This window comes from Ostrea edulis, chromosome 7, assembly GCF_947568905.1.
Source record: "Ostrea edulis chromosome 7, xbOstEdul1.1, whole genome shotgun sequence".
Lineage (NCBI taxonomy): Eukaryota > Metazoa > Mollusca > Bivalvia > Ostreida > Ostreidae > Ostrea > Ostrea edulis.
The window spans coordinates 61,205,228-61,221,455 of NC_079170.1; positions in this window are offsets into that span (position 1 = coordinate 61,205,228).

Genomic DNA, 16,228 nt, shown 5'->3' on the forward strand with positions numbered 1-16,228 from the left:
TTTTAAGAGTTACCTCCCTCTTTTAGTTTAGATAACTGTGAACTAACTTGACTTACAACGACAGTCGTTCTTTATAATTCTGTAGCAATGAGTAATTAATGCAAGTCTACGTCTATATCAGCTGTATAAAATTGACAATTTTGCGACTACACAAATTCACGAGAAGGGCGTGCTCGACGTATATTTCCTGCTCGCGAGTTAAATGTATGGAGAGGTCTTATAAACTTTGCTTCCTTGATCAGAATTTCATTTTAAAACCAAGGGTAAATTCTACAATTTCTACGGTATCATTTCAATTTGAAAACAAAAAACTACGAATATTGTTCTCTATATACGCTATTGGGAAGGAACGGAAGAAAAAGCTGGAAAGTGGTACCATTTTCATACAATTCATAAATTTCTTAAACGGATGTCATTCTAGGGATTCCGTATGTAGTTTTCTTTGATAAGTAGTTTAGCAATGAATATCAGTTTTGAAAGATGCATTCTCTGAATTGTAAGAAGGTGTGTACATACAGTCTGAGTAACGTTATGAAAATTTGTTTGCACACACCGTCGTAGTTAAGCTACTATAGCTTTCAGAAAATAACAATTTATTGCTTATTTACACTTTTAAAAACATTTTTAATATCCTTTGGGCAATCAGCGATTAACGGAACAGCCGTTGGAACAGCACCTATGCTGTCATATGGTAAAAGAAAAAGAAAGAAAAAAGAGACAGTACGCAATGCTTAAAAAAAATCCAATTCTTGAATTGATTTTCAATTAGATATCACAAACTTCAAATTATCAACAAAGTTGTATACAATCTGAGTTTTAAACAGTTCATATCTTATTAGATTCACTTTTAAATTGTAAACAGCGTAGGTACATATATAATCACTATAAGACAGTGAACCGGTGCCAGTCGGCCACGTTGTCGTTTCGGAAAATTAAAGTACAATTACTGAATGAAGAATTGTTGAAAAATCCCGCAGTTGTGTTTGGTTAGAGGTAGAATCAAATTCTCTAGGCATCGAATGAGGTGCATTTACGTTGTCTGACACAGGAACAGGCATCAAAGCTGTGTTTTCATTCTGCACACGTGATATCGAGGTGCAGAGTCCATGCTCGAGATTGCGCATGCGTCTAACAGACGAAGATATTAAAACTTTCTAATGTTAAGGATTAAAAAGTATATGTAAATATATATCATTTAAGTACGAACGAGATATCTGTTACACTAACAGAGTATTTTTTAAAACTGTAAATTGACCATCATGATATAGACTATCTTGATTATTATCATTTTCTCTGTTTTGGATAAAGGGATGTGAAATAGATGATATTTTTGCCATATAAGCAATAATATTTACAAAAACATTAGACTTTGGGAAAATATTGATATGACTAAACTTACAATGTATATATGCAATTTAAGTACACAAAGGTCATAATTTATGTACATAGATCTAGAGTGACATAAATTAGATTATTTTACTTTATCTAATACACATTCTTCATGGACAGTCAGTCGTAGTAATTGTAACAATGAATGTCGGTGAAAAAGGTGTTTTCCTCATTCATATTAGGCCGTTCGAAACACACCATGTATGCATTTGATAGATATAAAGTGTTTCTTTAAAACTCAAGACGAATAGGCACCACCTCATTATAATAACATTGTGCTGATACCTGCGTTCCCACCGCATTCCATTCTTAGTTCTCTGCCCCCCCCCCCCCGGGCCCTCTCCAACTTGGTTGTGCCCCTATCCCTCTTTGGAAAATCCTAAATCTTCCACAGAAACTGGTATTGAAATTATAAAACCACTTTAGATAAGCTTCATTTTTCATGATTTCATAGGGATTTTATCTAGAACATATTTTTTACATCATATGTGGCATGGTGAATACCAAATGAACTTTGTGGTTTAATCATGTAATGGAGCACTTATTGCTGATCATGAACGCCTTCATTTGAACTTTAACATATTTTACAATTGATGTTTTGCATCTTTGTTCCGTCATTATCATTTTAATTTGTTTCATTCTTAATAAAAATACAAAGTCATTGGAAATTAACATACATGTATCAAGGTATATAGTACATGTAAATTATGCACAAATATCTTGCTTATAGAAAAAAAGTAATTTTCCGAGTTCCAAGTCCGAGTTCTATCCTTAATGGTATATGTGCCGTATTAAACAGTATTTTGTTCGATGTTAAAATCCAGACCAAAATTTTGTCAGTATGATAAACTATGAAAAATAATACGATTTGACAATTTCGACAAATTATATACGGGTATTAAAGGAGTACGTCTGCTCAATGTAGGAGAAAACGATGATTTTCTAATGGTGACTTCATGTTAAACATGAAATTTAACACACACACCCTTAAGTACTCAAATTGGTTCTCCCTACCCTGTTTCTGTTCAAGACTGTCTTGAAATTATCTCTGAATATGTCATGCTAACAGCCTGCAGGCCGTCCACGCTTTCACGTCGCCTTTCGAAATTCCACGTGCAACGTCACGTGCTCAGGAATATTTCGAAATGGGGCGTTCACTCTCCGATTCCGAGATACATAATTGAATAGGAAACTAACTTGATTACTTTTTAATCTGATTGGATTAAATTGCATAATTTGCATAAAGTGTATTATCTTAAAACACAATTTTTTTTTATCGTACGATACTATTCAAGGATTATGGCACGTAGTTTTAATACACGATAAAGATACTCAATAAACATCAGACCCTGAAACAGCGAAGGCCCTTACATGTAGGGAATTGAAATTTACAGGATAGCATCACCATTGCAGTAATTGCTGCGAAGATATGGTGGTGGGGCCACTTCTAGTTTCCGAATCTCAAGATCAAGGTCAATATGAAGATATTGAATAATAATCGGGCTCGGAAACATCGAAGTCCCCTAACTAGGGTCCTTACTCTAACTAGGGATCTTACTCTAACTAGGGATCTTACTCTAACTAGAGATCTTACCCTAACTAGGGACCTTACTCTAACTAGAGATCTTACTCTAACTAGGGACCTTACTCTAACTAGAGATATTACTCTAACTAGGGATCTTACTCTAACTAGGGACCTTACTCTAACTAGAGATCTTACTCTAACTAGAGATCTTACTCTAACTAGAGATCTTACTCTAACTAGAGATCTTACTTTAACTAGGGTCCTTATTCTAACTAGGGTCCTTACTCTAACTAGGGATCTTACTCTAACTAGAGATCTTACCCTAACTAGAGACCTTACTCTAACTAGAGATCTTACTTTAACTAGGGACCTTACTCTAACTTGGGACCTTACTTTAACTAGGGACCTTACTCTAACTAGAGATCTTACTCTAACTAGAGATCTTACTTTAACTAGAGATCTTACTTTAACTAGGGACCTTACTCTAACTAGGGACCTTATCCTAACTAGAGATCTTACTCTAACTAGGGACCTTATCCTAAATAGAGATCTTACTTTAACTAGGGACCTTACTCTAACTTGGGACCTTACTTTAACTAGGGACCTTACTCTAACTAGAGATCTTACTCTAACTAGAGATCTTACTTTAACTAGAGATCTTACTTTAACTAGGGACCTTACTCTAACTTGGGACCTTACTTTAACTAGGGACCTTACTCTAACTAGGGACCTTACTCTAACTAGGGACCTTACTCTAACTAGAGATCTTACTTTAACTAGGGACCTTACTCTAACTAGAGATCTTACTTTAACTAGGGACCTTACTCTAACTAGAGATCTTACTCTAACTAGAGATCTTACTTTAACTAGAGATCTTACTTTAACTAGGGACCTTACTCTAACTTGGGACCTTACTTTAACTAGGGACCTTACTCTAACTAGGGACCTTACTCTAACTAGGGACCTTACTCTAACTAGAGATCTTACTCTAACTAGAGATCTTACTCTAACTAGGGACCTTACTCTAACTAGAGATCTTACTCTAACTAGAGATCTTACTTTAACTAGGGACCTTACTCTAACTAGGGTCCTTACTCTAACTAGGGACCTTACTCTAACTAGGGACCTTACTCTAACTAGAGATCTTACTCTAACTAGGGATCTTACTCTAACTAGAGATCTTACTCTAACTAGAGATCTTACTTTAACTAGGGTCCTTATTCTAACTAGGGTCCTTACTCTAACTAGGGATCTTACTCTAACTAGAGATCTTACCCTAACTAGAGACCTTACTCTAACTAGAGATCTTACTTTAACTAGGGACCTTACTCTAACTTGGGACCTTACTTTAACTAGGGACCTTACTCTAACTAGAGATCTTACTCTAACTAGAGATCTTACTTTAACTAGAGATCTTACTTTAACTAGGGACCTTACTCTAACTAGGGACCTTATCCTAACTAGAGATCTTACTCTAACTAGGGACCTTATCCTAACTAGAGATCTTACTTTAACTAGGGACCTTACTCTAACTTGGGACCTTACTTTAACTAGGGACCTTACTCTAACTAGAGATCTTACTCTAACTAGAGATCTTACTTTAACTAGAGATCTTACTTTAACTAGGGACCTTACTCTAACTTGGGACCTTACTTTAACTAGGGACCTTACTCTAACTAGGGACCTTACTCTAACTAGGGACCTTACTCTAACTAGAGATCTTACTCTAACTAGAGATCTTACTTTAACTAGGGACCTTACTCTAACTAGAGATCTTACTTTAACTAGGGACCTTACTCTAACTAGAGATCTTACTCTAACTAGAGATCTTTCTTTAACTAGAGATCTTACTTTAACTAGGGACCTTACTCTAACTTGGGACCTTACTTTAACTAGGGACCTTACTCTAACTAGGGACCTTACTCTAACTAGGGACCTTACTCTAACTAGAGATCTTACTCTAACTAGAGATCTTACTTTAACTAGAGATCTTACTTTAACTAGGGTCCTTACCCTAACTAGAGATCTTACTCTAACTTGGGACCTTTCCACTACTTTTAATGCATGGTGATGGTAACCTCTCTAGTTCCGAGCTCTACTGCATGTACATTGTAACTGCAAAAAACACTATTTAAAGTCCTTCCAGTGGCTTCAGTGATTCGGGACAGATTTGGAGTCTTTATTTCTATTATGTTATGTAATGATAACCTGTACAGTTCCTTTTCCTATAGTTAAGGGCCTTTGGTGTTTCCAAATCTTTGATAAAAATAAGGGAAAAACTCAGAAAATAGATATTATACTATCACCATATTTGAACAGAGGACAGTGAGCCCACTATCACTGTGGAGATTATCTGTAAATTTCATCTCCCTAGTTAGTTTAGCGTTCAACTTTTAGTGCCATACTGGCATGTAGTCTCCAGATTTTATTTTTAAAAATAACATGCAGTGCATTTGAACCAATATTGTGTAATATTGTAGCACTGCTTCCAAATGCAACGTATTATTGTACATATATAGCAGAAACTAGTTCCATATACTTTGGAAAAAAATTTAACTTCAGATATATACCAACTATGATTGAACAGTGATTTCAGAACGATATTAATAATTTTGTTCTTTTTTAAAATTTGATTAATTAACTTTTGCTAAATAATCTATCATTCATTTTGCAAATAAATAATCTCGGTTATATCTGGTATCGAAAATGGCCATTAACCACGGGACGTTTACACCCATGATATCAAACATGAATTTTCTGTGTGTGAATTTGGAGTATTTTGGATTGATGGAAGGGTATAGGCATGACGCGTTGTATTATTACAAAAAGTAATTGCTACATGCATGTACCTCTTTCAAAGTAAGAAAACAAACTTTGATATTTTCATTCTATTTTTCATTTGCTTAGAATTATCAAAAATATCAAACAGTAAACTAAATGATTAATGTTTTCAACACCTTAAAAACCGGTGATGATTTACATTTAAAAAAGGCCAAAGTAAGCGTTCAAAGTTGAAATATACTTTAACATTTGAAGTCATCAAGAACATTATTTGGTTGGTACCTAAACCTGTGGACAGTTACGAGTTCTCCTTTACTTGCAATAAAATCGTAGGCTTGCTCAATCACGAAATCAAGGGTCTCATAATAATTATAGTGATAAAGTCATAGAACTTCGCAACAAGAAATAACAGTCTTTGCATATTTCTTTTCATTTGTACGTCAGTCGCCGTAGAGGTTTTGTAAATTTAAAAAAAAATCATTTTAACTCAAACGCATAGCAATTTTCACATTCAAAGAATAGATAGATTATATATATATATATATATATATATATATATATATATATATATATAATTATATATAATGGTTATCAAGGTCCATTTATTTCACTCTAGTTTGTCAATCTAATCCACGAAGAAGTCTTCAAAAAGTCCAAAATTCTACTTCTGCTAAAACAAATCTCATCAAGAAGATCTTGTTAAAACTTAATTTGCATCTACATACGCCCAGTTCTGATTTAAGCTGGCATAGTATGGATGAAACTGTTTTCAAGTAGAAGTTCGTGGAATAATTACATCTCGTCTCGTTGTAAATTATATTATAAATCAAGATGGAGTTCTTTATGTACGAGAAAAAAACACTCATAAATTAATTCTAGTTCATAAAATTGTCACAGTTCCCCACTATAAGTTTGTGATCTTACACAATATTTTATAATGTTTATTCTCAGCATTCTTGATCTTTCTAGGGAACATGGGCTGAGAGTTACATATTGTAGAACATCACCTTAAATAAGAATAACCATTTACCGTATCTTATGCTAAAGCGAGATTTTTTGAAAATCTCATTGAATTTTTCTCCTTCCTGAGTGGTGTTACCCAGGACTACAAAAATCCTTTAGGAAGCTTGCTATTTCATACCGGAAATTAATTCCTATAAGAGAAATATAATTCAGTTATCATATCTATAAACTCCTGCTGGTTTCTTGTTATTTTCCTTGTAATTCTGCTTTTTCTGTTGCATTTTTTTCAATTAAAAAAAAAAAAAAAAATATATATATATATATATATATATATATATATATATATATATATATATATATATATATATAATCCAAAATATAAATAAATATCCACACAAGTAATAGTAACTCTTGAAGATTGAAATGATACCATATATATATATATATATATATATATATATATATATATATATATATATAGGCCTATATATATAATGCACAGTGGAGGTTCTTAAGATATATATTTATCATCAAAAAGCGATTTTTACAGTGAAGGGTAAATGTTTATCCCTCATTCTAGAGTAATTGTCTGGCGAGCCCGAATTTTAATCCAGAGATTTGACAGAATCTTTAAATAGAAAAGAGAGAAAATGCTATAATTCATCACGATACAATGGCACGTTTGGTATTACTTCCCTACATTTGTATGAAGTATGATATCTTATCAATCACGAGTAACTTTTACAGCTAGTAAATGAAACATCCCATCTTAAATACGCTACGTAGTCAAAACAAAAAACATGAAAATTTTAAATATTGATTTATAACGTACCGTCCCTTTAACCTAATATACAAGTATCATATGGGAAAAAATGTAAAGTTTATTTAAATTTAAATTCCTAATAGAATTCAAAATTTTGCGTATGAATAAAAGAGATTTTGTATTCCAATTTTTTTTTTTATTAGATATATATTTTGCATATACATTGTAAGTAAAAGTACATTTTAAAAAATGAATCAGTTATTTATCGAGAAAAGATAAGTAAGTAAATGAATAAATATTTTTTATTAAAGTCGGACTATGCTACAGTAAAAAAGAAACATGGGCTAAAAAGCTCTTGAACCGACTATAAGCCAGCAAGACAGGCATCAAACATATATACATGTAAGACGCTTATACAGTTAAAAGGTGCATGTACACAAATAAACAGAAATAATAAACACGAACCTTATATTGGCAGTACAGGTCATGCAAATATGTATTTGGGGGACAAAAGTCAAACTGTCATACAGAAGGGAATAATTTAAACCTGGGTGGGAATATGAACAGCACTAATGCATTTGGAAATAAAAAATATTTTGTCAACAGCGTAAAACAGTTAAGATTGAGGCAGGGAGCTATATTTACAAGAAAGGTTACCAAAGTGCTGCTGTTCCAAGTGCAATAAGCGTATAATGTCTATATTGTAAATTCTAGGTAAATCGTACGATATTAGTAAAGGTAACCCAGTAATAATTTATCTGTGTAGAAATGACATTTTTTTCTGAGTTTTTATCTCATATGGAATATTTTGAGATTTTTATTGCGACTTTTCGTATGATATTCACATCGAATTATTCAATTTAAGTAATAACTGCAGACAATCGAGGATTTCATATTCCGTGGTTTTACTGGGTATTGGAATTTATGTTTGTACGTTAAAACACTACGTCACAATATGTACATCGATGTAATAATAATGTACGTTAAATAATTTTGATGAAAAAATATATAAAATTGTTATCCCAGGGGGGTGACAGTTGAGGCTAACGCAGTATAAAACTAATTAGATAATTTTCCCGAGAAATTAAATTTAGGTTATAGCTATGCTGAAATTGCGACTTAATCAGAAAATTACTCTATATGGCCTCCGTGATCTTCATTAACCTTTTCTGTTTTAAACAACAGGAATATATTAGCACAATATTTTTAAAAGAAATGTTCATAATGAACTCTTTAAAATGTTTTGCCCATTTTGTGATTTTCAGTTTCCCATGCAATAACTCTGTACTTTTTGCATATGAAACGATATTTCAACAAATTATATATAGTATCGAATGGTTAAATTATCATGACATAATTGATATACATGTACAGTGTGTATATGATAAGCCATACTTAATTATTTACCTAATTCATAATGAAAAAATAGCATTTCCTTCGACAAAAATCTGCATGTCATATTTGACATACATGTATTAACATGAAACTCTCTGTATCGAAACCCATCTATGCTGTTTATACTGAAGATTTCTGTAAAATTTGTATCAATAGTCCGTGTAACGAGATGGAAACGTCTACACGCCTATACTACGAATTAACAGTATAAATTTATTCAGCTGCAGAACTGTAGCTCTCTGAGAAAATATTGGGACAGATCAGAGAGCTACAAATCCACTCCTTATAAAAACATTCGATTTACAACGCACAACAGAATTCGCGCTGTTGAGGCCTATGTATGTATATATATATATATAGGTAAAAAATGAAAAAGATACACAAAGACGTTTAGTAAAGCTTTAGCGCTTTCATTTCAAATCTTCAGAAGCTTTTGTATTTTGTATTTTTTTTATTTTACCGATCATTGCGAACGGTAATTATTATCTATCTATCTATCTATCTATCTATATATATATATAGATATATATATTAAATATTTCTTCTTCTTTTCTTCTTCAGTTTACCATTGAGAAAATCTATTTCAGGTTTGATTTCGTTCTGCAAAGGATCTATAATTCAAAACCCGTTTTCTACAATTGAAAAAAAAGAAAAGAAAAAGTGTACCTTAATTTTATTTCATGAAACAACTTCCAAATACAAACTTTCTGAACTTTTACATGTTTTTAACTCAATGTTACGTCATTTGACCATCTCTCTGTCTACTTGAATAGGAAAGAGTGTTTCCCCGTTCTGTGTTTATTGATATCATTAATGTTTTATTTTGTATGCATTTATGATTGATGCACCCTGTAAAAGAATATATTACATTAAAATTGGTTGAATTTTAAACAGAACTTGTAAATATCACAAACACAATGCAATGTGAACACGGAATTATAATGCAAATTGGGACATTTACAACCTTTTCTCTCTATCATTTGTGATTATACTTTATATATTTATTTTTGCGTCGCTATTTATGTAAGTCCTAGATATAATTAGTCATAATGACTGAGTCTTTTTTAAATGTCTAACCAATTTTGAAAATTCAGAAATCCAAGCTTTTGTAATGAACATTTAAATTTTTTCTTGGTAAAGATGTATGTGCCGTATTAAACATTAATTTGTTTAATGTTTAAACACCAGACGGTGTATTTTGTCCGTGTTATTAACTATGAAAAATATTACTAATTGATAATTTTCGACCAATCTTACACTGGTATTAAAGGGTTACTGGTCTACTCGATGTAAGGCGTAACAGGTGATTCTCTAAATGCCGTTTATTGTGGATGTGCTCAAGCCTTAGAAACGCCATGCGAGATGAGGATTTCGATTACACTATGTAGGCAAACTGAGTGGGAATTTCATGTTAACCATGGAATTCAACTCCCCTTCCATTGCTCAGTGTGGTTCTCTCTACCCTGTTTTTCGTCTGAATGTCATTTATCGCTGAATGTGTCTCGCCAACAATCTGCAGGTCATCCACGCGCGTTCACGAAGCCACGCCATTTCAGCTTATGACGTCATGTTGATCATATCTCCATCCGTCTTGATGGATTATAATAGAAAATTACCTTGATTACTTTTTAATACGATTAAGTTAGATTGTACAATTTGCATAAAGTGTATAACTTATATAGCTTGATACATGCTTTTTTTTTATTCCTACGGTAGCAACCAAATAATGATAGTCTCCGTTAATACAGGTATTTGCTAAATGAAAAATCATTTTCTTCAGGACTACATTTTTTTTTTTTAGATTTCAAAAAGAAAATAATGATAATAAGATAGGTGAACCTCTTTATCAACGAATAGACAACCATGGAATCACGTGTATTATTGTTTGTTGGGACCAGAGTGTTGTAGAGTTCGTGGATACTTCTTCCTAAACAATTCAATATAACAAATATTTAACAGTCAATGTCAGTGTTTTACATATATCTCACAGCCAACGTCAGTGTAGTGTTTGCTACAAACACGAGTATATATTGTTTGTAACATATATCCAATAGACAATGTGAATATAGTATTTGTTACTGTTATGGGTCAGAATAAACCCAAGTCCAGCAAAATTCAAAGACAGAATTTCAAAGATTAAACATGTACAATTCATTTACAATTATTTACTGTATCATGTGTCAATAAAAAGTTCTAAATTACAGTGATCAAAGTTCACAAAGCGATGCCTGTTGTTAGAATATAAATGAACAGAATTTAAACACGAGAATAAACCTGTTTATAGCGCTGCCGCTGTCGAAATCAGGGATGAAGTCCAGTCCCAAGTAATGTAATATCCAATTAATGTAATTCAGCAGAGCTCTTATCACAAAAATATTTACAGTCTATGTATACTAAAACAAACTTTCAATGAGGTATATAATTCGGGTAAATAGGTTATTGCGTCACCTTCCTATTTAAGTCTTTCACACATCTTTCTAAAATAGGACGTCTTGAACCATCCAGAGACTTAAAACTATGTCACACATTATGTCAATAAACAATCGAGTACACATATACTACACAACATCTCCCTTTTTAAAACTGTTTGAATGAAAATTAAAATTTGATTTTCCAAAATTCAAGATTTGAATACATGTACATTTAACGCAACAAAAATGAACCTGGAATGACCGGTCACACGTGCTGTAAGTCCAATATCTTGATCAGATAATAGGAATCATCCTTAGTCAAAATGAGTGTGTAAAGAATGGCCTACCAATCGGTATGATACACGCCAGATAGTATTGGACTCAATGCTAGCATGTATCATGATAACGACAAATGAATTTACAAAATGCTGACTTCAAACGTATTTGAAACTCCTGTAACATCAACTTATTTGTCAATAACCTGGCTCGATTAGAAAATTTATCATACGCAGAACATGTTCTCACGTGTCGAATCAATTGCTAGAGATAAACACCATATGCAGGGGAAGATGGACTATTGCTACACAAATATGGGAAGCTGATGATGGAGATGTTGAAACCATCTCGTTTGTTATGAAGGTGCGTTGTTAGTTTGCCGTTGACATTTATATTCAACCAAACATCAAAATGTTGTAAAGCTAACAGCAATGCAATGTCCTCAAAGGTAGAATAATTTTCTGACATTTTGTAAGTTCCTGTGAAAAAAGAAAGAAACAACTCTGAATAAATTACCTCTATCTTCTTGCACTACTCATAAAGACAGGTATAAATTTGCATTATTAAACATTACAGTCCTTTCTTCATTCAAATTTAACCCTCTTTTGCAATAGTAATAATTGTAAGTCGACCAAGTATTGAGAGAATTTCTGTAAAAACCAATCATGTTCAGAAATCTTCATAACTCTTGTCTGTAGGACTCGGGATCTTTGTGATAGCTTCCACCTTAGCCATAATAGGTGTAACATAACCTTGACTTACTTAATGATCTTAATAATCTACAAGTCGCTCTTTGCAAGGTTCACGGTTAATCTTTCTCTGATAGATACATGTTGATGGCCATGGGGGAACATTTTTCATGAAAAAGGTATTGCTTTGTACAGGAGCAGCCCATTAGGAGTCGCAAATACAGACATTTCGTTTACTTTAAGTTAAAGATCCTTGCCAGCAATCTTTCAGCAGGTCGAATTTATGATAAAGTTTGCATTTCCGATTTTGTCAATGGCGGCATCAATTCTATAGATTGAATATGAGTTTGTTTTTGTGACATAATTCACTTTTCTGAAATCAGCACACAATCAATAGGTACCGTCAGGTTTCGATACGATAATGCATGGTGGGCTACAAGCACATTTAATATTGTTCAGTATATACTGCACTTATGTTCTTAAATACTACAATTTTAGTGCATTCAGACGATGAGAATGCTGCTTCCTAGGCTATAACATCATGAGAAGCAGTGTTGGGATTTTTGGTAGCAGAACTATTGAAGGATAATCAGTCATCAGATGTTGACGGTCTTCTTGCTGGTGAATACTCAATTGTCCGAGTTTGTCATCACGATTGACAAGAATGTTGGACGTTTTTTTTTAAAACGGACATTCTGGTTGTAGTCTTTTTTCATTGATCTCAGCATTTTCAGTAAAATCTTGAACTGTCTTAACATTAACCAACTTTATTTTTGCGCTGACCGAGTATCTTCGCTTTCAATTTTATAGGGGTCATCATATATGGCCTGTAAAGGATGACCACCAACAGACAAAAATACAAGAACCTTATCTCCTGGTTTAAAAATTCTGTTCATGGCATCTTTGCCATAACATACTTTCATTTTAGCTTGAGAACTCTTGAGATTTTCTTGTGTCAATTTGCAATCATTGTAAAGTCTTTCTTTAAAGTGACCTAAAAGGTTAACAGCACTTGTTTTGGGACCTCTATGACGAAAAACTAGTTTAAAAGGGGCCTGAATCCAAAAGACTCCTGAGGCAGCAAATAATGCATCTTCATCCCAGTCTTTATGATACTGGTACATGTAGCAATATGTCCTCGTAGTTTTAATGGTCTGATGAAAACGTTCAAGGGCCCCCTGAGACTCGGGATGATAAACAACGGACTTATATTGCATAACATAACTCCTGTCGAAATAAGCCCGACATAAGATTTGAACCTTGGTCTCACTGAATGGACTTATGTACATGTATTCCTTGGTAAGGGTTTAACTTTGGTCTTTGTCTTAATATTCCTAAGAGGTATAGCCTCGGGGAATCGAGTGGACATGCATATAATAATAAGTAAATGCTGGTTCCTTAACCTAGTCTTAGGCAAAAGTCCTACACAAGCCATCAACACTCCACTAAAAGGTTTACAAAAGCTGGAATGGTTTGGAGAGGGACAGATAGAATTTTCTGATTAGATTCACCTATCATCTGACAAACATAACACGGCCTTAGAATTCAGACACATTCGTTTTGAACTCGGGACAATAAAAATGGCTTAAAATCCCGTTACAAGTCTTATCGACACCACAATAACCTGCTATGGATGCGTCGTGAGACAAACTCATTAATTCCAAACAATACATTACTAGGATCACTATCTAATAAGCCACACATCATACTTCCTTTGGCGGTGTCTTGGGGAGTATTCATTTTCGCATGAGGATGCCATCTTTAATTTAATCTTCGACTTTGGTAGCCTCTTCTAGTGGAAGCGCCCTCTTGCGAAGTTGGAAAATAGATGCGTCTTTCTACTGTTTGGAAAGTAACTGCTCTCGATTGAAGGTGTCCTTGCCCTGATCTAAATGCAGATTGTGACCATCATCATCACTGAATTTTGGTAGAGACTCACTTTTAAGGTAGCTCACTACACTAAAGCTTATACTATTTATGACACTACACCACAAGATGGCGATTTAAATGTTTTGTGAAATTATTTGTATCGATCGATTTGTTTGTCTATCATCGTAGCTCAGTGGTTAAAGCATTGGGCTGGTGAACCGCAGGTCTCATGTTCAAATCCGCCAGAGTCTTTTGGTCAGATGTGTTGAAATAATGTTTTTGAAAATCATGTTTTATCCAAATTTGTATATATTTTTTGCCTTTTTTGGCATATATACTTATTGTATATCATCATACTTTTTATAATTAAATCAATTCGTACTGATTTGAGAAACTATTTCTGGGTGTAGTGAGCCACCTTAAATGGATATTTGATTTCGCATGCTTCCATAGCTGGTGAACTGTCATCAAGGTCAAAACAAAAATGCTACTGAAGTCAATTTCATGACAAGAGCCTGGTCAGGCGCAATTTCTTGTTTTCTAGCTATCGCTCTGGTGTACGAAAATATGTTTTACGTATGGTAAATTTTTTAAAGCAGGCAAGCTATTGAAAAATAACTTTATGTTTCATGGGTTTCAACAATCTCGTAAAAGTCAGCATTTCGCAAAGCCTATATCTGCTATACAACCTGTCACTAGGTTGAAGGCTGTTTGACGTGTTTCATATCAATTGATCAGTCGTATTTTTACATACTGATTTTGACTATGGATTACTCCATATACTTGATCAAAATATTATGCTTACAGGGGGTGTAACCGGTCAACAGAGGATGCTTACTCCGTCTCTTGGTGTTTCCAGAGGCCCATGTTTGCTGTGTTATTAATTTTGTAATCTTTATAGGATGTATGATATTGATCATTGTTATCTTCACTTTTCACATATCTAACTGTGAGTGTAATGTTTGTTTCACATATCTAACTGTGAGTGTAATGTTTGTTTCACATATCTAACTGTGAGTGTAATGTTTGTTTCACATATCTAACTGTGAGTGTAATGTTTGTTTCACATATCTAACTGTGAGTGTAATGTTTGTTTCACATATCTAACTGTGAGTGTAATATTTGTTTCACATATCTAACTCTGAGTGTAATGTTTGTTTCACATATCTAACTGTGAGTGTAATGTTTGTTTCACATATCTAACTGTGAGTGTAATATTTGTTTCACATATCTAACTGTGAGTGTAATGTTTGTTTCACATATCTAACTGTGAGTGTAATGTTTGTTTCACATATCTAACTGTGAGTGTAATGTTTGTTTCACATATCTAACTGTGAGTGTAATGTTTGTTTCACATATCTAACTGTGAGTGTAATGTTTGTTTCACATATCTAACTATGAGTGTAATGTTTGTTTCACATATCTAACTACGAGTGTAATGTTTGTTTCATATATCTAACAAGCAATATGGGTGCAATGTCTGACAGAGAGTGTGGTTGCAATGCATAATATTTACGTTCCGATTGTTTTTGTCTTTGATATCAGTACAAATTGTACTGATAGCAATTTCCAAATTCATGAATGCATATCAATTGAACAATACGCGTATGAAACAATACGCGTATGAATCTGGATAGAAATAGACATGTATATGAAAGTAGAATGCAAATATAGTTCACTTTTGAAAGAAACATGGTGCATGTATACTGATACGCTTCGTGTCGGCATGCTTTTCGTGAAGCACTAATGCGCAGCATAACGTATGCCTATGTGAAGCGTTGCAGTTCATACCCTCGCGTAACCTTAAATATGAAACTTATTTATTAAATGAGTCCGGAAAATGAACCATTTGCTGCTTTTTATACGCCCGTCTTAAGACGGGACGTATTATGGTATGGGTTCATGTCCGTCCGTCTGTCCGTCTGTCTGTCTGTCCGTCTGTCCGTCCGTCTGTTAGCTTTTTCGTGTCCGACCCGTAACTTAAATACTACAAGGCCTAGAATCATCAAACTTTGTCTGTAGATACATCTTGGGTAGAAGGTGTGTCGCACATTAAAACCAGGTCACTGTGACTTTTCATTAAGAAGATATCCGTCTGTCCGTCCGTCTGTTAGCTTTTTCGTGTCCGACCCGTAACTTAAATACTACAAGGCCTAGAATCATCAAA